The sequence below is a fragment of the Schistocerca gregaria genome, chromosome 1 (assembly GCF_023897955.1).
Source record: "Schistocerca gregaria isolate iqSchGreg1 chromosome 1, iqSchGreg1.2, whole genome shotgun sequence".
In the NCBI taxonomy this organism is placed as follows: domain Eukaryota; kingdom Metazoa; phylum Arthropoda; class Insecta; order Orthoptera; family Acrididae; genus Schistocerca; species Schistocerca gregaria.
The window spans coordinates 277,758,224-277,785,015 of record NC_064920.1 but is presented as its reverse complement, the minus strand read 5'-3'; the positions used below and the strand labels follow the sequence as shown (position 1 = coordinate 277,785,015).

Below are 26,792 nucleotides of genomic sequence, written 5' to 3'. Positions count from 1 at the left end.
CACGGTCGTGCAAATCTCCTGCTGTGTTTCCCGAAGCAAACTGTTATTTTTACGCCTCGTAATAAAGTTTTTAATTTGGTGACAAAAATAAACATCACTTGTCTGGCACTCAAGCTTGCAGTTCGGCAGTATTACTTCTACCGTACAAGTCGGTTGATCCTGGCCATGCTATCATACAGTTTGGCCGTACCAGGAATACAATATCACTCAAAAACTGTTATCAGCAACGTACTGATTTAAAATGTTTTCAAGATTGCGCTGTCATTTATCGACTCATAAAGTCATCAGATGATCAAAACAAATTGAAGAACGATTTAGAAAAGATATCTGAATGGTACGAAAATTGGCAGTTGACCCTAAATAACGAAAAGTGTGAGGTCGTCCACGTGAGTGCTAAAAGGAATTCGTTAAACTTCGGTTACACGATAAATCAGACGAATCTAAAGGCCTCAAATTCAGTTAAATACCTAGGAATTAACCAACAACTTGAATTGGAAGGAACAGATAGAAAATGTTGTGGGGAAGGCTGACCAGAGATTGCGTTTTATTGGCAGTACACTTAGAAAACGTGATAGATCTACCAAGGAGACTGCATACACATTGATTGTCCGTCTTCTTTTAGACATCTGCTGCGCGGTGTGGGATCCTTACCAGATAGGACTGACGGAGTTCATCGAAAAAGTTCAAAGAAGGGCGGCACGTTTTGTATTATCGCGAAATATGGGAGAGGCGACGCACGGATGCACGCCAAGACCGTAGGATCCTACGCAGTGCCGTAGGGCACCGCACCGCCACTTCCCAGCAAATTAGGGACACTGTTGCTCCTGGGGTATCGGCGAGGACCATTCGCAACCGTCTCCATGAAGCTGGGCTACGGTCCCGCACACCGTTAGGCCGTCTTCCGCTCACGCCCCAATATCGTGCAGCCCCCCTCCAGTGGTGTCGCGACAGGCGTGAATGGAGGGACGAATGGAGACGTGTCGTCTTCAGCGATGAGAGTCGCTTCCGCCTTGGTGCCAATGATGGTCGTATGCGTGTTTGGCGCCGTGCAGGTGAGCGCCACAATCAGGACTGCATACGACCGAGGCACACAGGGCCAACACCCGGCATCATGGTGTGGGGAGCGATCTCCTACACTGGCCGTACACCTCTGGTGATCGTCGAGGGGACACTGAATAGTGCACGGTACATCCAAACCGTCATCGAACCCATCGTTCTACCATTCCTAGACCGGCAAGGGAACTTGCTGTTCCAACAGGACAATGCACGTCCGCATGTATCCCGTGCCACCCAACGTGCTCTAGAAGGTGTAAGTCAACTACCCTGGCCAGCAAGATCTCCGATCTGTCCCCCATTGAGCATGTTTGGGACTGGATGAAGCGTCGTCTCACGCGGTCTGCACGTCCAGCACGAACGCTGGTCCAACTGAGGCGCCAGGTGGAAATGGCATGGCAAGCCGTTCCACAGGACTACATCCAGCATCTCTACGATCGTCTCCATGGGAGAATAGCAGCCTGCATTGCTGCGAAAGGTGGATATACACTGTACTAGTGCCGACATTGTGCATGCTCTGTTGCCTGTGTCTGTGTGCCTGTGGTTCTGTCAGTGTGATCATGTGATGTATCTGACCCCAGGAATGTGTGAATAAAGTTTCCCCTTCCTGGGACAATGAATTCACGGTGTTCTTATTTCAATTTCCAGGAGTGTATATTATACTAGAACTGACATGTGATTACATGTTCACGCAATTTGGGTGCATAGATCCTGAGAAATCAGTACCTAGGACAACCGCCTCTGGCCGTAATAACGGCCTTGATACGACTGGGCATTGAGGTCATTGCATGGCATGTACAGATACAGCTGCACATGCTGCTTCAACACGATACCACAGTTCATCAAGAGTAGTGACTGGCGTGTTTTGATGCGCCACTTGCTCGGCCACCATTGACCCGATCTTTTCAGTTGGTGAGAGATGTGGAGAATGCGCTGGCCAGGGCAGCAGTCGAACATTTTCTGTATCCAGAAAGGCCCGTACAGGACCTGTAACACGCGGTCGTGCATTATCCTGCTGAAATGTAGCGTTTCGTATGGATCGAATGAAGGGTAGAGCCACGGGTCGTAATCACATCTGAAACGTAACGTCCACTGTTCAAAGTGCCGTCAATGCGAACAAGAGGTGACAGAGACGTGTAACCAATGGCACACCATACCATCGCGCCAGGTGATGCGCCAGTATGGCGATGACGAATACACGCTTCCAATGTGCGTTCACCGCGATGACGCCAAACACGGATGCGGCCATCATGATGCTGTAAACAGAACCTGGATTCATCCGAAATAATGACGTTTTGGCATTCGTGCACCCAGGTTCGTCGTTGAGTACTATAGCTAAGGCGCTCCTGCCTGTGATGCAGCATCAAGGGTAACGGCAGTCAATGTCTCCGAGCTAATAATAATGCTGCTGCAAACGTCGTCGAACTGTTCGTGCAGATGATTGTTGTCTTGCAAACGTCCCCATCTGTGGACTCAGGGGGCTACACGATCCGTTACAGCCATGCGGATAATATGTCTGTCATCTCGACTGCTAGTGATACGAGGCCGCTGGATCCAGCACGGCGTTCCATATTACCCTCCTGAACCCACCGATTCCATATTCTGCTAACAGTCATTGGATCTCGACCAACGCGAGCAGCAGTGTCACGATACGATAAACCGCAATCGCGATAGGCTACAATCCGACCTTTATCAAAGTCAGAAACGTGATGGTACGCTTTTCTCCTCCTTACACGAGGCATCACAACAACGTTTCAGCTGGCAACGCCGGTCAACTGCTGTTTGTGTATGAGAAATCGGTTGGAAACTTTGATCATGTCAGCATGTTGTAGGTGTTGCCACCGGTGCCAACCTTGTGTAAATGCTCTGAAAAGCTAATGATTTACATATTACAGCATCTTATTCCTGTCGGTTAAATTTCGTATCTGTAGCACGTCATCTTCGTGGTGTAGCAATTTTAATGGTCAGTAGTGTATATCAACGTCCGTCAGCAGGTGAAGGTATTAATATACAGTTCTAATTTCGTTCTCTACGGCTGCAGGTCATCAATGGTGTCTGTTCTTTCGGACATTTCCGAAAAAACAGACATGTTCATATTAGCTAACTTAGGTATGTCATTACCCGTGTGTCGACAACCTATACTCGTACCTCCATTATGTATATTCAAGCACGTGCGAGATATTGTACTGCAGAGTCGCTTGCCCGGTGTCGGCGGCTAAATACGAAATTGCAGTGCCTGTGTTATTCCTAATTACGTTGAAAATTCCTTTGGACATGCATGCATGTTACCAAGAATTACGATCAAAGTTCCTTTGGAAATGCAGGAGACCATCATATATCGCGGTGACTTCAATGTAATTATTGTCTATAAATAAAAGTGTCATTTCTGCTCACGTCATTGCACATTTCTTTCAATTACTTCCTGTACTATATTGCACCAGTTCTTTCTACGTCCATACATCGTTTCATGGAGCTATGGTAACTGGCAGTGTCCGGCCGCTGTGGCCGAGCGGTTCTAGGCGCTTCATTTCGCAACCGCGCTGCTGCTACGGCCTCAGGTTCGAATCCTGCCTCTGGCATGGATGTGTGTGTGTGTGTGATGTCCTTAGGTTAGTTAGGTTTAAGTAGTTCTAAGTTCTAAGGGACTGATGACCATGGATGTTAAGTCCCATAGTGCTTAGAGCCATTTGAACTGGCAGCGACAAATCATGGGAATGTTACTCCCGTTTTTAAGTTTTGCACACCAGAGTATCTTATTCGCCAAATAGAGGCGACGACTGAGTCTCGCAACGAAATAGACTGCTGCGAGTGTTTCATCGTCTGCGCAAACGGAATGAATGTTTCTGAGGGCTAGAGAGCTGACGCATCATCGGTAACGAATTGAACCCGCTCGCTGCAGGACCACTGTACTCGGCTTGTGGTCGCAGTGACCGAACTGAGTTCCGTGTTGAGTGTGGCCGCTGGGCGCTAGTGAAAGTAGCGCAGCGTGGCTGAGCAGCTGTCCACCAGGAAGCCGCGGGCCGCGCGAAGGCCGTTCCCCCAAAGGCGGAGCTTATCACGGGCTGAGAGGGTCCCACGCCCGTATTGACTCGGCGGGATCGCCCTGACTCACATCCTGTCGCCAGATTTCGCCAACTGGCAGCTGACGGAAGCGAGGGAACCTGGAAGAGGCACGCGGCGCGGCGGTCGTGGGGCGGTAATGGTTTTCCTGCTGACAGCACAGTATAGCTGCCTGACCGAAATGTGCGGATGCATAAAGTGGACGCTGGGTCAGATGTTGGTTGTGTCATGACTCCGAGTCGGCATTAGATCATTTTCTGCTTAACCTTGTAAATAGGCTGTTTGGGTTTTTATGTTGGTAACGCCACGTAGCGCTCTCTATTAAAATCGATGACTGCGCTGTGTGCAGTCTGTGGCTGGTTCGACTCGTTGTTGGAAGTTATTCGCCATTGTGTAGTCTTGGGCAGTTGGAGATGAGCCGCCAGCAGTGGTGGATATGGGGGAAGAGATGCCAGAATTTTGAGATGTTAATATGAGCTTATGATCTGGACGTGTGTCCCTCAGAAAAAGGAAATTTGTTAAACTAGATGTCTCAAATTCATATATATATATATATATATATATATATATATATATATATAATGACTTTTGAACATTAGTAAGGTAAATACAATAGTTTGTTCTCTATCAAAATCTTTCAATATACCGATTAGTTTACTTATTATCAATTATTCAAAATGACAGTCACAATCACATTATTTATTTTGCCGCCAACCGGTTTCAACCCGCGATGGGGTCATCTTCAGGGCAATTTACACCATTTGGTCGCTACCTGGAGTCATTCCCCAGCTGCCCGCCGCGGTGGTCTCGCGGTTCTAGGCGCGCAGTCCGGAGCCGTGCGACTGCTACGGTCGCAGATTCGAATCCTGCCTCGGGCATGGATGTGTGTGATGCCCTTAGGTTAGTTAGGTTTAAGTAGTTCTAAGTTCTAGGGGACTAATGACCACAGCAGTTGAGTCTGATAGTGCTCAGAGCCATTTGAACCAATTCCCCAGCCCGTGCATCCTGTCTGTGCATGGTTGGTAACTATGCTTTCGCATGGTGTAAATTGCCCTGAAGATGACCCCATCACAGGTTGAAACCGGTTGGCGCCAAAATAAATAATGTGATTATGACTGTCATTTTAAATAATTGCTAACTATATGCCTATCAGTAGCTAGTGCCTTCAGTAGTTAGATTCTTTTATTTAGCTGGCAGTATTTGCGCTACCTGTATTGCAGAAGTTCGAGTAACGAAGATTTTTGTGAGGTAAGTGATTCATGAAGGGTATGGGTTATTGTTAGTCAGGGCTACTCTTTTGAAGGGATTATTGAGATTGCGTTGCGCTAAAATACTGTGTGTCAGTTCAGAAATGATCAGAATAAGTAAAGAGAAAACAGTCTCAGTACATTCAGTTTCACTCTGCAGTTTGAGTTTTACCAGCACAGTCATTCTTTACATTCAAAGCGGAAGTTCCAACCTTTACACTTCTGACTGGGCTGTGGTAAACTCATGGAAACTCTAAAAACTAAAAAAACTAAACTCCGTCCGAACAGGCCATTAAGGTCCAACGGTACTGACCGGCCGTCATGTCACCTTCAGCCTACAGGCGTCACTGGATGCGGATATGGAGGGGCATTTGGTCAGCACACCGCTCTCCCGACCGTATGTCAGTTTAGGAGACCGGAGCCGCTACTTCTCAATCAAGTAGCTCCTCAGTTTGCCTCACAAGGTCTGAGTGCAACAGCGCTCGGCTGACAGGATGGTCACCCAACCAAGTGCTAGCCCAGCCCGACAGCGCTTAACTTCGGTGATCTGACGGGAACCGGTGTTACCACTGCGGCATAGAAATTCGACCGTGCTGATAACATGACAGCAGTCAAACAAACCACCTAGAAGCAAGGGGACGCGTCCAGCAGTAACTCCTTAAAATGTTGACGAATGGTATAAGAAGGGCTGAAGGTCCGCAAGGACATTCAAAACAGAGTGTTAAGTACCCGACCTCCATAAAATGTATGGGGGTATATATATAATCGTAGGTAAGGTAGATGCCGGACTGAGATTCACCATGAGTCCTCAGGAAATGTAGGACGTCAACAAAGGAAGTAGTTAACAAAACCCTCGTTTGACAGATACTTGAATATTACTCGTCATTTTGGAACTGGTGAAATAGACAAGATCCAAAGTAAAGCAGCGCGTTTCTTACAGCATCTCGGAGATGGTCAGCCAACCGCAAGAGAGGCGTTCTGCATCACGTTATGGTCTACTTTAAAGTTCCGAGAGCGTAATTCAACCGGTATATTGCTTTCTCTTACGTATATTTCCGTCAACAGATCATTAACGTAAAATTAAAAAGATTCTAACTCAAACGGCGGCACACCAGCAATCGTTTATGTCCCGAGCAGGAAAAGATAGACACACAAAGTACCCTCCAACACAAACCGTGGTTTTAGATTAGATAATCACTTATCGGACTTACAGTTGATTGTTTCACTTTGCAACAACGTAAGAAACAAGAAAAATTATCCAAACTACCTTGACATCACCCTTGACCATTCCTTAATGCCGGGCAGAATGGCCGAGCGGCTCTAGGCGTTACAGTCTAGAACCACGCGACCGCTACGGTCGCATGTTCGAATCCTGCCTCAGGCATGGATGTCTGTGGTGTCCTTAGGTTAGTTAGGTTTAAGTAGTTCTAAGTTCTAGGGGACTGATGACCTCAGATGTTAAGTCCCATAGTGCTCATAGTGCTCCTTAATAAACAAAATACATGGCAACTGGACAAAAAATAAAGACAAGAAACGACATAATAATGAAATAATTAAGAACAACGTACAGAGTACTCTCTTGTAGAGTATTATATACTAGTATAGCACAACAGCAGGCAGACCATGAGACAACGCTCATTGTAACTGGGACGCTGAATTCCACACCAGCACCTTGGCTCCATTCACTTACAGATATCATTCCGCTTTACCTGCGATGCTAACAGTTCACATTTAGAGAATGGGTCAAGCATGACGCTCCAGTATCTCAAGAGCATATCCAGTCCGCTACGTACAGGATAACGCTCCACGCTTCCACTGAGCCGTGCGAGAAGCTGATTTCTTGTTGCTACGCCAGTATTTTCTTCTGGAGTTTTCATGGGAAGAGAGAGAGATCCAACAAAGGTTTCAATCGCCACTGTATAAACTACCGAAGAAAGTTTTCTGCCAGCTACAGAAAGTTCGAATGAGTCATGCCGGGAATAGGGCTACTCTACAAAGTTAGTGTAAGGGCTAGAGCCCAGAAAATCCGTAAAGTAGCAAAACAGACCTTGGACTACATTATCCAAAGAGAACTTGAAGAAAAGACACCCCGGAAAACGTAATATAAGCTCCGGCTGAACCCGTTAAAAGGATATCTAATACTGACACAGATTTGTGCACGTGAAATGCTGCATCAGATATTTTTGGTAGAATTTCTGATCTGTAATTCATTTTGTACAATGTGTAATCTATCGATCTTTTTTGTCATACGACAAGTAGATGAAATAGGATGACGAGAGCTGCGTTCTCAATTTAGTAAGCGTGGTTTATGATCACATTATTGGGATACAATTACTACATTTCATCGATCAGCCGCTGTCCCACGCTCCTGAGCCTTCGACGAAGTTATTTTTTTCTAGGGATAGAATGTCGTTTAAGCAGCAACAGGACGCATTTAACAGGAGCTTAAGTAGGATGTATGCATTTTGAAAATGATCTCTCTGTATTTGTATTGCTTTTAAGAGCCAGTTCTAGTGTCTGTTATGGGAAGAAATATAGTGTTTGCGTGATAAGATATAGTTTCGTTAAAGTACCAGTAGATGAGCGCTATTAATTAGCAGCTAATGGACAGCTTCAGTGGCTTGTCACTAACGTTATTAATGAAGCGACAAACGGAAGAGGTAAGCAGATGCTACCGCTGGAATAGGCGACGGAACGTGCATCCAAGATATTATGGAATTATAAGAGTATGATGAACAAATTAGGAAACAGCGGTTACCAAACGACGCTGGGTGAAATTCCAAATTTTTGCTCCTGAGATAAATTAGAAGATATAAAATGAGTAATGTAAGTGTCCATACCAAAACTGTATAAATGCGCTATGAGCTAAGTGTCTCTACGACATCACCAACAGTAAGAAGAGATACTAATTCAGTAATTAATAGAAAAAAGACTTTCCTAATTTGAGTACGTCTTTATAGGTTCCAGACCGTGCAAGGGGAAAATTCTACATAAAGTCGACACATTAGACTTCTACGGTAAAATGGAGCACTGTATCTGAATTATTCAACTGGAACATTCACTCACACATTAGGTTGTGAATCAGCACTGACAAAGCCAGGGCGTGGAATGCTGTTATCAATCAACGTCTGCTTGTTCTACGTTCAACTGGATCTTCAATATACAACACTACGGTCTTCAATATACACAACACTAGGCAACAAAAATACAGCCCTTTTATCATCCAGAATGGACCCACTCGTTCTTTCAGATCATGTAGACAAGTTTTCGTGATCATTATGCAGAACTCCACTGCGCATAACTTAGCAAAAATTGCTCCTTACCTCTCCACGCAAAGCTTCCCACAATCATCCACTCCCGTCCCCTCCCATTCTTCATCCTCTCCCCCCCCCTCCCTGCCACGCATCACACTCCACCCACAAACCCCTCACCCACTCCACAGTAACCAATTGACCACTTCTCCTACCTTTCCCTCTGCTCTCTGCTTTTTTCCTCTTCCTTTCTTCCGTTTCTCGCCCCCTCTCTGATCCTTCCCACCCCTTTTCTCCCCTCTCTCCCTTTCACCCTTTAAACAATCTCTCACCATCTCTAACCCCCTCCTTCCACTCAGCACTCCTTCCCTTTCTCTGCCTCCCCCTTCCCTTAACCCTTCAACTCTCCCATCCTATCAAATTTTAGCCCCCCCACCCTCTCTCTCTCTCTCTCTCTCTCTCTCTCTCTCTCTCTCTCTCTCTCTCTCTCTCTCTCTCTCTCCCCCTCCTCTCTCTCTCGTCGTTTGTGTCAGATTCGTTCAGATAGTTACGACTCCGGATTCTATTCAGAATTAACAAGAATATGAAATGCTCACTTTCAGTTTTTGTTTGTGTTTCCAAATCATTTAAGGTGAATGCCGATCCCCGCCTTATCCAACGCGAAATATTTTTTCATGTGCAGTTATCTTAACGACGACCTTGTCTGCTGTTTTTCTTTTCTTCCTTTCGAAAACAGTTGATACGCTTAAAGTGTGAGACACTTAAACAGGACTACGAAATGTGGGACCAAATGAAAACTTCAACTGAGCAGTCAGAATTTTCTGTATCCGAGACATCCAGTCCAAGCACTGCCGGATGCGGCAACAGCCAACAGTTGAAATTAGCGGTGACCTCAAGACGCTGTCGCAGTTTGAAATTCAGTATCGCATTTCACGGAAAGTTGTGAAAGTCTCTTCGGGTTTGCTGCCGGATCCTAAAATCAACTTGAGATTTCGGCGATCCAACTGGTCACCATCTTCAGGAAAATGCTGCTTCTGCTGATGAGTCCCGCTGAAAACTGACGCCAGGTTGCAAATCGACGCCCTATATAGGCCTCCGTTCAGTACAAGGCGCATGCGCCGCCCATCACGGTTTGTGCCTTCCAAAACAGGGAGGTGGCGCCGCCCTTAGTGAAACACTGCTGGCAACAATATATCGCAATCAAGGCCGCACCAAAGAACGTTCAGTTTTGATGCGAGATAATACAGGATTCCACGTCTTGCTAAGAGGAAACCCGTTGTCTCTGGTGATTAAATTATCAGTCAACCTAATTTTAGGATACGGCGGCAAACCCGAAGAGACTTCCAAAACTTATTACGCCGGGAAAGCCTACGTAATCACGTCACGGAAAGTTCTTCAGGAACTTGTGAGCGTTGGAGAATGGAGAAGCTGTCTTGAGCACAATTCGCAAACACGTCATTGACCTAGCGAGCTCGCACACTGAATCATCACAACAAACTCTGCTAACTAGAATAGCCTCGCGGAAGGTGTCAAAGGTCTGACAGGCAGTGTAGCGCCGTAGTCGCAGTACCTAAACAGAACCCTGCACAACCGCCCTCAATGAAGGTGTCAGTACACACTCAAGACACACCACGAGGAGATAAGCCGAATGCGACAGAAATAATAAATAGGAAGATGTGACGTACATGTACAGACTAACTAATGATTACCATTTCATAAAATTTGGATGATTCAGACAACAGAAAGAGCTTCACAAACTGAGCAAGTCAGTAACGCTTTGGTCCATCTCTGGCCCTTATGCAAGCAGCTATTCGGCTTTCCAATAATTGACAGAGCAGTCGGACGTCCTCTTAAGGTATATCGTGCCAAATACTGTCCAATGGCGCGACAGATCGTCAAAATCTCGAGCTGGGTGAAGGACCCCTCCCATTATGCTGCAAATGTTCTCTATTTGAGAGAGATCCAGCGATATCACAAGAGAATGAAATGCGTGCAGCATACAGGCTGGACGTCAGAAAAAATTGTAGCAAATAAGTATTGAACTAGAAACCGCAAGGAAAACGATATTTCTAAAGACTATGGAAGATGATGCTAGACGTCTATCGCAACTGGGGAACTTGAAGTGAAGAAATCATTGAAGAACTGTGCTTCTGTTGGAGCAAACGAAGGGCGAATACGCTGCTGTTTATTAAAAGACTCTGACTGAAAAGTCGTGTACCAGCATTTTTCCGCTGATTATCTTCTTTTCCATCCTACATCTCACTGATATGAAAACAGCTTCATGGGCCAGTAAAACTTTAATAGTTTACTTATGTGAAATTGAAATAACACAAAACCATATAATTTTACGCCTTAGACCGGATTTTAATGGGACGAGAATTTTACATGTGCTTCAGTTCTACAACTACGTGGGGTTTCCAGAACCATTCCGATAATAACGGAGAACTACACAGCAAATTTCTCCGTGCTACGTCACTTTATAAAGCAGAGTTTCAACTCGCACATGATTTTACGTGCGTATTTTACGTGTACAAATAGATTACCTTTGAACTTGAACTGTCGGAAACTGATGGAGATATTACGAAAATTTTCAAAGCTGTTCGGGACCGTGATCTTATTAACATACCGTAAATATTTCAGCCATTTGCTGCGCATAGCCATCTTGGAACGTGCGGCTCAATTTTAGTACCCAAAACTATGTTTTCCTGGTTTCCTCAGGAATAGCCCATATACTAAACTTGCACTCTGTAGGCCCCTTAAGACGGACAGTAGGAACATCTAATGCAAATGGAACCAGCCGACTTTCTCCATTTGTTTAAGATGGAGGAAATGTGTCATATTCATACTTTGAGCATGTTACATAGGGCGGTTATAGATAAGTGAACGTTCTATTTGGTCCCTGGGCCAAGGGCCACCGCAAACCTTTGACGCTAGCGTCCTATCACCTTGGGCTGGGGACCATTTGCATATGCAACAGAACAATCGTTTTACTTTAACTATCGTACAGTACAGGCTGGAGTTTGAATATGACACACTTCCTCCAGCATAGACAAACGCAGCAAATCGGTTGGTCCTTTTTGCATTACGTGCAGTCTACGGTGCGCCTAAAGAGGCTTATGGATGCACCAGTTAGTTCACGGGAGGTTCCTGAAAATACCTGAAAACCATGGTTCTTGGGTACCAAAACAGAGCCGCGGAATCCAAGGCGCCTATGCACAAAACATGGCTGAATTTTTTACAATGTATTCCTAATATCCCGTTGTCGAACAGCTTTGAAAATTGGTGTGATATCTTGATCCCTTTCCGAGATACTCAAAGTTACCCTAAATGTACATGTACATGTAAAATATGCGGGCAAAATCCAGTGTGACGCGAAAACGACTTGACACGAGGAAATGTGCCGTAAAGGGTCTTCTTTATCGTCAGAAGGGTTAGGGGAAACCCATGTTGTTGTACTGAAGCACGTACAAAATTATATAGTTTTCCGTTGTTTCAATTTCACGTAAGTATACTATCAAAATTTTACTGATCAATAAAGTTCTTTAATCCGAGTAACATGCCCTGTAGTGGCAGGGAAAAGAAGGAAACCATCGGAAAAATGCATCTGTCATGGCGCAAAAGAGGCGCATATACTCCTGTTTATTAAAATACTCTGACAGAAAGGTGAGCTACCAGCTCAAAAATGGTTCAAATAGCTCTAAGCACTATGGGACTTAACATCTGAGGCAATCAGTCCCCTAGACTTAGAACTACGTAAACCTAACTAACCTAAGGACATCACACACATCCATGCCCGAGGCAGGATTCGAACCTGCGACCGTAGCAGTCGCGAGGTTACGGACTGAAGCGCCTAGAACCGCTCGGCCACAGCAACCGGCGGGTACCAGTTGACTCATTCTACCTTCCTCATCACCTTTAAAAATCTTCGCAAATATTTTGGCACGTGGAGATATTCGTCCTTTTATGTGCTCAGAGATGAGACAGTGCAGCGGGAAAGATACCATTAAGTAATAGACATTGGAAGATAGTAGACGGATGTTGTGGTATAGAAAGAGCGAATGATACAAGGGCAGTGCCTGGGAAAGAGATACACAGTGGCAGTGGAACATAGTTGACAGCTGTCGCATGGGTACAGTTATCGGATTCATTTTTCACATCCGACATTAAGGACCGTGAGAGGGCGGTGCCTCAGCAAACACTGAAGCGCCGGTTGGTCGACATTGACAACCCCACAAAACTGTTTCCGTGACCATAGGCGTCATTTACGTGTGACAATATGTATCAATCTACATCTACGTGATTACTCTGCTATTAACAATAAAGTGCCTGGCAGAGGGTTCAGTGAACCACCTTCATACTGCCTCTCCCCGTTCCACTCTCGAACGGCACGCTGGAAAAACGAGCACTTAAATTTTTCCTTCCGTGCCCTGATTTCTCGTATTTTATCGTGATGATCATTTCTCCCGATGTAGGTGGGTGCCAACAGAATGTTTTCGTAATGGAGGAGAAAACTGGTGATTGAAATTTCATGAGAAGATCGCGTCGCAACGAAAAACGCCTTTGTTTTAATGATTGCCACAGCAATTCTCGTTTCATGTCTGTGACTATTTCCCCTATTTCGCGATAATACAAAACGAGCTGCCCTTCTTTGTACTTTTTCGATGTCATCCGTTAGTCCCACCTGATGCGGATCCCACACCGCACAGCAGTACTCCAGAATAGAGCGGACAAGCGTAGTGTAAGCAGTCTCTTTGATAAACCTGTTGCACCTCTTGTGTGTTCTGCCAATGAATCGCAGTCTTGGGTTTGCTCTACCCACAATATTATCTATGTGATCGTTCCAATTTAGGTTATTTGTAATTGTAATCCCTAAGTATTTAGTTGAATTTACAGCCCTCAGATTTGTGTGACTTAGCGTGTAATCGAAATTTAGCTGATTCCTTATAGTAGTCATGTGAATAAATTCGCACTTGGGTCATTTGCCACTTTTCGCACCATACAGTTATCTCATCTAAATGATTTTGCAAGTCGTTTTGATCATCTGATGACTTTAGAAGACGGTAAATGACAGCATCATCTGCAAACAATCTAAGAAGGCTACTCAGATTGTATCCTATGTCGTTAATATGGGTTAGGAACAATAGAGGACTTATAACACTTCCTTGGGGAACGCCGAATATTACTTCTGTTTTACTCGATGACTTTCCGTCTATTACTGCGAACTGTGACCTTTCTGATAGGAAATCACTAATCCAGTCGGAAAACTGAGGCGATACTCCGTAGGTACGCATTTTGATTAGGAACGGTGTCGAAAGCTTTCTGGAAAGCCGGCCGGGGTGGCCGAGCGGTTCTAGGCGCTACAGTCTGGAACCGCGCGACTGCTACGGTCGCAGGTTCGAATCCTGCCTCGGGCATGGATGCTGTGATGTCCTTAGGTTAGTTAGGTTTAAGTAGTTCTAAGTTCTAGGGGACTGATGACCTCAGCAGTTAAGTCCCATAGTGCTGAGAGCCATTTGAACCATTTTTGAACCTTCTGGAAATTAAAAATATGGAATCAATTTGACATCCCCTGTCGATAGCACTTATTACTTCATGAGTATAAAGAGCTAGTTGTGTTTCACAAGAACGATATTTTCTGAAACCGTGCTGACTATGTGTCAATAAATCCGTTTTCTTCGAGATAGTGCATAATGTTCGAATACAGTATATGTTCTAAAACCCTGCTGGAAATCGACCTTAGTGACATTGGCCTGTAATTCAGCGGATTGTTCCTAGTTCCCTTTTTGGGCATTGATGTGACTTGAGCAATTCTCAAGTCTTTAGGTACGTATCTTTCTGTGAGCGAGTGATGTGTGGGCGGCAGCGGAGAGAGAGGGAGTGGTGGTAGCAGCGAGCCAGCCCACTGGCCGGAGTGTCCCCCTGTGAGGTGCGCAGATCCTCCGCGAGGCTGACCTTGCATTGCGCCTGCGTCGCGCCCGCGGCGGCGGCGTTTATCTGTCCGGGCGCTGGGTCCCCTTAGTAGTACGCACGCCGCCGGCTCCGGTGCTGCCTCGCTCTGATAACGCCGCGTGTGTCCAGGCGCTGCAGTCGCCTGCGATGCGTCCGATACGCTGCACGCGGGTGTGACAGCAGGCTGCAACAGTGGCATCGCCGGGAGAGTCACCGTGGAGGTCGCGCTTTGCAGAGTGGCGATGGTGGACGGTATCGAGTGATTTTTCGGGGTGAGCTATTGTGGTGAACTAGTGTGACGAGATATCGGCGGAACAGTGCAGGGGCTAGTAGGCAGCGAAGATGCCGGGCCCGACGGAGACGTCGACGACGAACACGACGACGACGACGATGACGGCGACGGCGCTGAGTGCGAGTGCGGGCAACAGCCCGGCGGCCAGCAAACGGCCCGCGCGGCGCGCCAACTCGGTGCGCTTCAGCTCGGCGGCCGGCGTGGCGCCTTCGCCGGGGGCAGCGGTGGCCGCGGGCAGGCCAGTGTGCCGCGCGCTCTCGATGAGGCAGGAGCGCGAGCGAGACAGGGAGCGCGCCGGCTCGCCGTGCGCGCGCCGCGGCCGCGCCGCCTCCGCCGCCCCCGGCCTGGCCAACGGCGGGCCGTCGCCGCGCCGCGCCGCCCCCGCCGCCGCCAACGGAGCGCCCTCGCCGCGCCGCGCCGCCCCCGCGGTCAACGGGTCGCCCTCGCCGCGACGCACTACCCCTGCCAAAGGGATCGATACCCTAACGCGCACGCGCACCCCGACAAGGTGAGCGCGCCAGCAGCTGACTTTTCCCGCCAAATCTCTGGCACACGCAGCCCGCGCTGCTCCTCTCCCGTGATAACTTCGCAGTGACTCCGAGACAAGTGTTCGATTTGTGCTTTTACCAGTGGGGGGGGGGGGGGGGATGTCTTAGGGGGTTAGTATAGTTATATATGTTACTAGCTTGCACCGTGGCGTTGCCCACGGTTAAACAGTTATTTATAAATAGATGCTAATGTCGAAACTCACTATTCACGCGTAAGCACTATCAGAAAAGCCATCCCTTGTTATATCTTTAAAAGTACATTATAGGTACGCTGGGGGCGACGTCTTGCGACATTGTGGCATGCTACGGAAATGTGGTGTGCTTAGTCTTTTCGTTTAGTTCTAAATGTTTTGAAATGCTTATCTACTACATAACACTTTTTCAAAATTAATAAGCAAACATATTAATAGTAAGACTGTATTGACAACTTTCAGTGTTCGGCTCCACAAATTTAAATTATATGTAAAATTTTACTCCAGTGCGTGGGAAATAAACATCCCAGTTTGGGATGCATAAACTAAAACGAGAGGAGGGGGTGGTCTGATGCAGAGACGAGACGAATATTCGATACGAATCGACGGCTTTGGCCAATGACGTTATGTTACTGGCTCCTGTCGCGTCATCTTTTAGTGCTTACAACCACAGTTTTGTTATCAACTGGCGAGGCCAACGAATTTGTGGTGACACACTGACCTGCAGCTTAGCCCGAGGTGTAGGTTAGGTTGCAAGGTAATTATATGGTTGTGAGTTAGCAAAACCAACGAATGTGATAGTAACAAAACCCTGATGGTAGTGACAGGCCAGCCAGGGTGGCCGTGCGATTCTAGGAACTACAGCCTGGAGCCGAGCGACCGCTACGGTCGCAGGTTCGAATCCTGCCTCGGGCATGGATGTGTGTGACGTCCTGAGGTTAGTTAGGTTTAATCAGTTCCAAGTTCTAGGCGACTGATGACGTCAGAAGTTAAGTCCCGTAGTGCTCAGAACCATTTTGTAGTGACAGATTTCTCTGTATCTTCAACATTTCGCGGCCCCGTCAGCAACTGTATAGCTATTAATTTTAATAATGAACAGCCTCAGTTGCACCGTTTACCTAGAAATAGATGTAGCTTTCAGTCGGGATAACCCAACCTCCTTCAGAATAACAGTATCTATCGTTTGTCCATAGTGAACATCGTCGAGCTAAAACTAGAAATGCATAAATTATCGTCAGAATGTAATGGCACTACCTCGGCCTCAATGCCAGATACATTTTAGATTTTGACGGTAATTTATGAATTTTTAGTTCTAGCTTGTCGATGTCCACTATGGAGAAACGATACATACTATTATTCTGAAGAAGGTTGGATTATCCCGACTGAAACCTATGTAAATTTCTAGGTAAATGCTGCAACTGAGGCTGTTCATAATTAAAATTAAGATTTCTCTGTACCTTACTACGTTTGAAAAAAAATAGCCAATAACATCATGTTATAATCGACATATTGTTTACGGCGTTTATCGCTTGTTTCCTATGTCACTGGCCAAAGTCGGCGATTCGTATCGTACATTCCTCTGCATCCGCCTCCCCTCTATTCACTCCATACAGTTGCTTTTGAGCTTAATTCCATGTCGTAGCTTGTAATGAAATGGTGCACCAAACACCGTGATAGTGCTGTTCCGTTTGACCAGTGAGGTAGCCTCGGCCACTATTATTTCTATCAGTTTTCTTTGACAAACTTTGTGATGACTTAGTGCTCCGTTATCGGGCGAGAACGTCCTCGGTCTCATTCATTTTGACTCTAAAGTTTATATCATTCAATGGTAACACGATTTTTTATTTCTTGTCTATATGAGTTTATACTGTTCAGTCGTTATAAACAGCTCACAATGTTTCTGCGTCAGAATACGGTAGAATTAAAACATTTCGAGGCTCATACGACACGATTCATGAAGGATTTCGTGTTTCGTAAGAAGACCGCTATATTACTCTGTTTTATTGTGCAGAATTCTGGGGTAACAGTCCTGTACCCTTATCAGAGATCTAGGTTAGGTTGGAAGGTAACAGATAGTAAGCCAACGAATATGCACATTATGTTGTTACATTTACGTCTACGGTCGAAGCCCCCTTTTCTGCGCTGGGATCAGGTATTTTTAATTTCGATCCAGCGACCCCCGTCTACCAGCTACAAGCAGTTTGAGAATAACTACAGGTTGCAGACAGGCATACTGAACAATGCGATACCGCTTGTCCATTTTGATTACTAGCGTAACCATACGTATTTTTATTATCATCACTATTTTTACTATATTTAATGAAGGTCGTAGTGAAATACTGACTCCTAGTGTAGCACGAGATCCAAGTTAGTGTACTGAAGCCGACGGATGTGTCACGGAAACAAGCTGCTGCTTTTCCAAATGAAGTTTTTAAGTCTGATCAGTAGCTTTGGCCGAGGTTTAGCTCATGTTGGTAGGTTATAGTTTATTTCTTATATGGCACCATTTTTTGTCCTCCGTTGTTAGTGTTATTACTGCGCACAGTAAAAAGTTATGCCAAGAGCGGAATATATCACTTATAAAGGCTGTGTCCACGTGTTACAACAGTTAATGGCAACAACTTAGTTGTGCATTGACGAAGCCAACCAATGTGTCAATTTCATATACATGATGAATCCGAGCTATACCGAGAAAAGTTAGGAGTTTGTTCAGCGATATTTTTCTGACTAAAAAGTTTCACGCGTCATTCACTTTCCATTACATTAATCGCTGTGTCGTGCATAAGGATCTTAGTTACTCAATATTTGCCCGATACAGAAAGCTCCGTGAATATTAAACAGAGCTTTTAACGCTAACTGCGTGACCGCAACTGCTCTGTAAAAGTCTTTGTACGAAGTGGCTGAACTGTTTTACGGCCTGGCAGCCCTTTTGCTAACGCCGGCACGTATGTGAAGCGACAAAAATACTTTCTTGTGCACAGATTTTCCTTTTTGACAACTGTGGTGCAGGCATACATTTTTGTTATGAATAATCTGATGTCATGTCTTTCAGTTCGTAACAGTTGGTTGTTTCGGAGTCTCAGTAGTTCAACTTCTTCACTAATTTCCTTGAATTATGTTTGGAGCTTGCTGTTCTCCTATTCTGTGTTTACTTCATACACATGTCATTCTTTACCGCTGTTCTTACTCGTTAGTGGACTCACCTTATATTTCGGCGAAGATATTTAAATTAACTTTCAGTAAAAGTTACAACAGTCTAAGTATGTTGTTTTACAAATAACTTTACACTACGACTGAACCGGCCAGAATTAAAGTTATTTCAACGTCTGTGACAGGTAAATTTACTTTAAGCTTTCTAAAGTTTTGATGTGGTGAAAATTACAATGCTTTGTATCACGAGCCTTAGCCAACCGTCGATGTTGGCCTTATTCTGCCCTTCACAGTTAATCTCTTACATCGCGTATAATGTTTCGTTGTTACGGTTTAGCCGCTGCTCGTAATTAACATTTAGCAGCTATTGCGAGCTGCATAAAAATATAGAAGCTGCCACGTTACGTCAACGAAATTGGATATTTTCGCAAAGTTGCTTTCGCTCTAGAATATTGTGCGGGGAAAACCTGGAGAGCATATATGTATTTACAAAAAAAAATCATCTTTATATAAGTGTATCCCTCGAAATGCTCAACTCATTCTGAGTGGCTTCAAATGCGCCCATGATTTATGTTTTTTTTCGAATTAGTGTACCAATATTTTTGCCGATTGAATTTCTTTCTGCGCCCGTATCCCTATTTGCAGAAAATATGCCATATGAATACTTATTTCAATTTTGTCATGAACATTCACTGCCGTTTCCTGCCATCCTTACCAACGGTGAAACGTCGCCGGGAAAGTGTAACATAGATACAAACAGGTGGCTATTTTGAGATGAGAATTTGTGCGTGTAGTCACCGACTGCTCTTTACGGTATATTACACAACAAAAGATGATGTGCGCTAGTCATGTTTACATTGATTCAGTACCGCAAGCGAGTGTATGTTTAACTGTATATTTGTATTTTTTGCGCTGCTGTTTTCCACTTTTATTGTGGTGGTCTCGCGGTTCTAGGCGCGCAGTCCGGAACCGTGTGACTGCTACGGTCGCAGGTTCGAATCCTGCCTCGGGCATGGATGTGTGTGATGTCCTTAGGTTAGTTAGGTTTAAGTAGTTCTAAGTTCTAGGGGACTGATGACCACAGCAGTTGAGTCCCATAGTGCTCAGAGCCATTTGAACCATCTTATCCAAATAAAATAATCGGGGCGGAATATTTGCGTAGAGTAGCTTAATGCGTGCCTTACGTGTGCCTTTATTCTCTCTAATTTTCTTTCTGTTGTTCTTTATGGTTAGCAGTGAAGTGGTGTTATTTTTAAGCCATATACTCTTTTTGTTCCTCAGCAAGTTAGTTCCTGTCCCTTTAAACTCGCGCGCTGTTGTGGTTCGACCTTCGCTACTCTGTCACGCTTCGAAGTCAGCTGTTCTTGCGTCGCGCGTTAACCACGCCTGAACTCATTACGACATTTCACTTATCGTGTCGAGGTAGTCATCATGTTTGTCGCTCAGTCAACATGCTACATTCGCAATCACTTGCTCATCCGCTACGCTCCGTTCATAGAATACTTGTCTGTTCACTACTATAATTTCCACGTCACGTTGCATAGATCTCAGAACGTAAATATCATACCATTTATTTATTTACCTATTTCCGTGGGAACATACGAGCCGAAGCTGCTCCGTCGTCAAAGGAGTAAGCACATAATTTACAAAATCTGATTAGAAAATTTGTACACAAAACAAATAACGAATTAATAAAATTTTGCGGAAGTATACGAATAAATAACACATTCCAGAGGAAAAATTCTCTACTACCACGATGAACTCACGTAAAGAATAGGAGTGTTTCTGATGCAGATATTTAAACTTGGATCTGAATACTTGGCATTTATCACTCAATTTTTGTTCAGTTTTACTGGAAGTTTGTGTAAAATGAAAGCGGCTTTAATAGTTCACACCATCCAGTATAGCGCTTGGAAAAGTGTTGTCCAAGTACACGTCGTTTTTTCGTCTAGTGTTCACTGAATGAAAGTTACAGTTCCCCCGGAATGAGTCTATACTGTCAACAAATAACAACATGCTAGTATATGTAGGGGAATGACAGAGTTAGAATTCAGAGGCATCTGAACAACATCCTACACGAAGTTCGCGAAATGGTGCTGCAGATCAATCTGACAGTCCTTTTCTGAGCAAAGAGCAATCTTGGTGAGTGTACAGAATTGCTCCAGAATAAGTATAACAGCATGCGAGGTAATGTAGTGAATGAAAGGTAACTAAACAAGCCTTCGCGTTTCAACGTCAGAGACAATAAAACCATTCTTTCAGCTAAGGTTGCAGTATTCAGTTTCCACACATGAGCTTGAAAGTGAAACATTCAGGAAAGTCTTCCACCTACCCTCAGACCTAAGAATTAAGTTGTTCACTTCACTGACTGGCCACCACAGGTCACTAAAATGTTCAGTTTACAGGCTTTCCGTTTCAGAACCTTTATGCACTGCGTTTTGTTGTCGTTAAGCATTAACCAGTTATCTGAAAGATACGTGCTGATGTTACTGTCTACCGTGCAAGCTACACAATTTATATTAACGTTCAAAGTTCAGTCATTCTTCACACTTAGTATATTATTCACAGATATCAAGAAAAGCTAACCCAGAAAAGAAATTCGTGACACTCACTCTCTCTCCCCCCCATTTTACACGACCCCAACCAGATTTTAAAAGCATCCCTGTTTGTTGCCACTCACAGCTTCTGCTAACTACTTTCCAGAGACGAAGTGAACCAGACTACGAATACTGAGTAAGCTTGTGAATTACACTGCAACTTAGTTACACAAGGAGAGAAAGGAAGCTCACCAGAGTACTTTTTTTTTCATTGTATACAACGAGCATCAAAAGCAAGTAGTGGAAAACGCAGCGTTTTACGTCGTCTCGTATGACAAATGATTGTTTCGTACCAGCTGACCGGATGCTGCTTACGGAAATGCCTGCGTCTTGTCTGTGCGGTCGCGGCTATTGATTACCGTGACCGTAACCTTGCGCGAGATTGCATCTGTCAAGGGCGTACTTCCGACGTGCACTTATACAAGAACTTCGCTCTTGGTCTTTCGTTCTTATTGTTCCCTTTTGATTCTTGAAGACATAGTGTGTTATCCATCATTACCTACAGCTTACGTCTATTCTCCTAAGAATTTCAAATATCTTTTTTTACGTTCTCGAATGCCTTTTCTAGATCTAAAAAATTTTGAACGTGTCTTGACTTTTTTAAAGTCATGCTTCCAGTAAACAGCGCAACGTCAGAAGTGCCTCTCCCTTCCTAGAGCCAACCTGATAGTGATCAGTGTGTCCCTGATTTTCTGTGAAATTCACATGGATCTCGAAATCCAGCAGTGCATGCCGTAAAACTGTTTTGTCAATAGTTTCATTCGTAGACAAGTTTCAGCTTGCCAGTAAATCGACACCGGCCATGTATGTACCTGCTGCTTGATCCCTTCCTTCACAGCCAATGCTCAGCGGTCTGGGTTTCGCGTCGATTCGGCGCGCAGTTTGTCAGTCGGGAATTGTCATGACAGAAAGACTCCGTTGCAGAGTGAAAAATTAATTGTGCTATTAATGTCTATGCCATGTCTGAGGCATTTCTCCGAGATAGCCTTCCTTTTCCTGAGTATTGGTCCAGCGACCTTGGAGGGAGAGCTTATGTGTAGTTTAGATAGATAGAAGTGTAGATGCGTCTGGAGTCATGCTTCTATATCTCATTCGATAAAGGCATTGGTTTTGGCATACAGTTTTAACTTCACGCGGGGATTCCATTTCACATCCCAGCATCCTTGTTCTTCCAGGTATTCGCATCAGAGCATTGAGTGCTAACTCAACTGCGCAGATAAAAGCTATTAATTTTTTATGGTTCATTAAGTAATAGTTGTCTACATTAAGAACTGGCTGTCCGTTTTTCGTATAAAATATTTAGTAACTATATGACTACAGGTTTCTAACACTATACATTATGTACCTGATGCGTTACTGGAACATTAACGCCCATGACACACTCCCCTGCACCCCATCACAAATTACTCGTGTGACTAAGAACGATCCTCGATCCAAGGAGAAGTGCTGCATTCTGCCCGTCGACAAGTTGCCAATGCATTCACAGACTGTAGTCAGATTAAAATTACTTGATAGATGACATTTGTCACTTGCCACTACAGTGTTGCCACATTAGCTGCCGGCTATCGCCCGGTTATAGGGGACACACAGAGAAGGCGGGTCTCTTCACAAATGCTGTTAATGTGTAACACCAAGCAATGTTGACAGTGGCCACCGCGAGGTATGTCGAAATTGAGGTATGCTCTATCAACAACAGATTTTAAGCGAACGATTACTGAACTGCAGTAGACGATGCGTTTTGTAGCCCTGAATTTAAACTCACGTCCTAAGCTGATAATAACCTTGTAATGTACAACATATCAGAGAAAACGGCGGTCAAAAATTTGCGGCAGAGCTGAAATCACGACCGCATCGTACACAGCGATTAAAGTTAACCCTTAAGACCAAACTCAAGACAGAAAAAATTCAGTTTCGGCGCTAAAAAGAATCTGTGATTTCTCTCTGTCACTGGTTTCTTGAAACTATCCTCATACTGGCTACACGGACCGCCGCATTTTCAACCAATGAGCAGTCCTCTTTGACACTTGGTTGCAGATTCCAAACGAAAAAAAAGATTGATAGGAAACAAAATGAGAGCAAGTAAGAAAGTCAATACGATGATCATAAGCGCCGTGACAAAGAACTAGAAAAAAATTAATCTTAAACCAATCAATTGAATAAAAATATCAATTACGTTGTTTTGATTAAATTTAGAAATAAAAAAAATTCGATTCAGTGGACAAGATCCGAACCTACGACCTTCTAAACGTGAAGAAACTACGCTGAACATCGCGCTACACCACAACACTGCGCAAAGCAGTTACCTATAACTGCGAGATTTAGTCGCAACAATGAACTGCAGCCTTCAAAGGCCGGCCGGTGTGGCCAACCGGTTCTAGGCACTTCATTCTGGAACCGTGCGTCCGCTACGGCCGCAGGTTCGAATCCTGCCTCGGGCATGGATGTATGTGATAACCTTAGGTTAGTTAGGTTTAAGTAGGTCTAAGTTCTAGGGGACTGATGACCTCCGATATTAAGTCCTATTGGGCTCATAGCCTTTTGAACCATTTTTGAACCAGCCTTCAAAGATTCGGCTTCACACAATGTCGTGTGAAGCTTACCTAGTGTAAACCGATGCCTTTAATATAAGTGACACTGAATCGCCTCTTGTGCTGACGTAGCCAGCAGTGTTTGGTTAGCGCTGTGAATGAAACGTGTTTATTTCATTAGCATCGTTCTGCGTGGGGTTGTGTGTTTCGTTAGTTCGGTTGGTTCTCTCTCTGTCTGTCTGTCTGTCTGTCTGTCTGTGTGTGTGTGTGTGTGTGTGTGTGTGTGTGTGTGTGTGTGTGTGTGTGTGTGTGTTTTTAAGGGGGGGGGGGGGGGGGGGGAGAGAGACTCAGTATCCAAGCACATCAAGAAAGAATGCCGGACAAGATACTGGAAGAAACTTCCTGGCAGATTAAAACTGTGTGCCCGACCGAGACTCGAACTCGGGACCTTTGCCTTTCGCGGGCAAGTGCTCTACCATCTGACTTACCGAAGCACGACTCACGCCCGGTACTCACAGCTTTACTTCTGCCAGTATCCGTCTCCTACCTTCCAAACTTTACAGAAGCTCTCCTGCGAACCTTGCAGAACTAGCACTCCGAAAGAAAGGATATTGCGGAGACATGGCTTAGCCACAGCCTGGCGGATGTTTCCAGAATGAGATTTTCACTCTGCAGCGGAGTGTGCGCTGATATGAAACTTCCTGTGAGTACCGGGCGTGAGTCGTGCTTCGGTAGCTCAGATAGTAGAGCACTAGCCCGCGAAAGGCAAAGGTCCCGAGTTCGAGTCTCGGTCGGGCACAGTTTTAATCTGCCAGGAAGTTTCATATCAGCGCACACTCCGCTGCAGAGTGAAAATCTCATTCTGGAAGATACTGGAAGTTAACTGACCGATTATTGAGGCAGTTTGGCAACGGCGAACGCTTCGGGCGTGGCGTTGAGCGCTCTGCTGTGAGGAAACCAGCTCCAATGCATAAAGGGTCAGCTACCAAGTAATTTTAATCCCGCAGGAATTAATTTTCCTTTGTTGCTGCTAGTGCGGTCCTCAGACCTTGAAACTCCAGGAACATGAACCGGCTTCGCGCTGTGTGTGGCACGTAGAATAAAATTAGTGAAGAGTATGGGTTGATTTCCATATGATCTCTGTTTTCAGATTACATGTTAATTACTAGGGAGATTGTGACTCAAATGGGTCATTGCAGTTAAACCCAAAATACCGGGCGATCAAAAAGTCAGTATAAATTTGAAAAATTAATAAATCACGGAATAATGTAGATAGAGAGGCACAAATTGACATACATGCTTGGAATGACATGAGGTTTTATTAGAACCAAAAAAAACAAAAGTCAAATTTTCGACAGATGGCGTTTCGTCTGATCAGAATAGCAATAATCAGCATAACAAAGTAAGGAAAAGCGAAGATGATGTTCTTTACAGGAAATGCTCAATATGTCCACCATCATTTCTCAACAATAGCTGTAGTCGAGTAATAATATCGTGAACAGCACTGTAAAGCATGCCCGGAGTTATGGTGAGGCATTGGCGTCGAATGTTGTCTCAGCATCGCTAGGGATGTCGGTGGATTACGATACACTTACAACTTCAGGTAACCGCAAAGCCAATAATCGCACGGACTGAGGTCTGGGGACCCGGGAGGCCAAGCATGATGAAAGTGGCGGCTGAGCACACGATCAACGACGCGCTAGAGATCTTTCACGCGTCAGGCAATCTGGGGTGGAGCGCCATCCTGATAAAACCCCATGTCATTCCAAGCATGTGTGTCAATTTTTACCCCTCTATCTACCTTATTCCGTGGTTTATTAAGTTTTCAAATTTATACTGCCTTTCTGATCACCCTGTATATTCAACTCTACATGGACTAGAGATGCGTGATACAGGATCATAAATTCATCATAACCATTATTAGTCAGCCACTTACAAGAGCAAACGGTTCGCTTCGGAGCGCGGTAGATGAGGAACAGGTACCAAGCGGTTAAGACCGAGCGCTACTGACAGTAGTCAAGGCAGTGAAGTAATGTGTATATGCCTCTTGATCGGGATAAGCGAAGTGAAAGTAGTCGCTGTGGAGACGTAAAGGAATGGCAAGAAGCGCTTTGGACGCGCCAATGAACACACCGACAATATAGTTGCCTGATTTTTTGATGTATAAACGCGGTGTGGCCAACGTGACTACAAAGATTGGTGTACCACTCCAGCTGTACAACATGGCATCAGAGCACTGCCCATAAAGAGTTCATCACCGGCAGTGACTGGAGACCAATGTTACGAGGAACGTTCAAAAAGTTCTCGGCTAGTTTCGGTTGAAAAATGTGAAATTTGTTGCGGGACATCGTAGAATATTTCCCCCTCAGCCCTTGTAGTTTCATGAAGTTCCGATAGATGGGCGGCGCTATACGTATTCTTCAATATGGCGTCTGTAAGGGTGGTGCGTTACAAGCCGATAGCTGTCATTGAGTTTCTTTTGACGAAAACCCAAAGGCGCTAGCCAAGGCAGGGTTTGCCAAGCATGAAGACAAGCAGTAGAAACTATCTTGTTATGCCCAGGCTGGCTTGCCACAAAGGGCAACGTTACGGGGAAATGGATTATCGTCAGTGTACCGATGTGCTGTAAAGGTGAAGCGGATGACAACCCAAGAAGTCCTGATATGGAATGAAACTGCGCTCCAGACCATCACTCCATGTCTTCAGTGAAGATATCCTCTTCGCATTGGGCCCCGGTGACCAGCGGACGCGTGTCTGGAGACAATGGTGACTATGGAAAAGGCATAGCACTGTGAATGGTTTCAAGACAGTTCTGCACACACTAAGCAAGTGTTTCAGTGTATCTTCCTGAAATCTACATCCACATCCATACTCCACAAGCCACCTGACTCTGTGTGGCGGAGGGTACCCTGAGTATCTCTATCGGTTCTCCCTTCTATTCCAGTCTCGTATTGTTCATGGAAAGAAGGATTGTCTGTATGCTTCTGTGTGGGCTCTAATCTCTCTGATTTTATCCTCATGGGCTCTTCGCGAGATATACGTAGGAGGGAGCTATATACTGCTTGACTCTTCGCTGAAGGCATGTTCTCGGAACTTCAACGAAAGCCCGTACCGAGCTACTGAGCGTCTCTCCTGCAGAGTCTTC

At 45.1% G+C, this 26,792-nt stretch overlaps 1 protein-coding gene across 3 annotated transcripts in view; it reads left to right on the top strand.

Moving 5' to 3' along the window:
- Positions 1-26,792, top strand: part of LOC126340742 (uncharacterized) — a 1,108,193-nt gene that overhangs the window by 682,064 nt on the left and 399,337 nt on the right. Inside the window, exon 1 of one of the 3 annotated variants that reach the window (XM_050001715.1) lies at positions 15,239-15,360. The exons of the other annotated variants lie outside the window; for them this stretch is intronic. The gene's annotated coding sequence lies outside the window, so the exon portion shown is untranslated. Of the gene's footprint in view, positions 1-15,238; positions 15,361-26,792 lie in introns of those variants that run through there. 3 annotated transcript variants of the gene reach the window in all.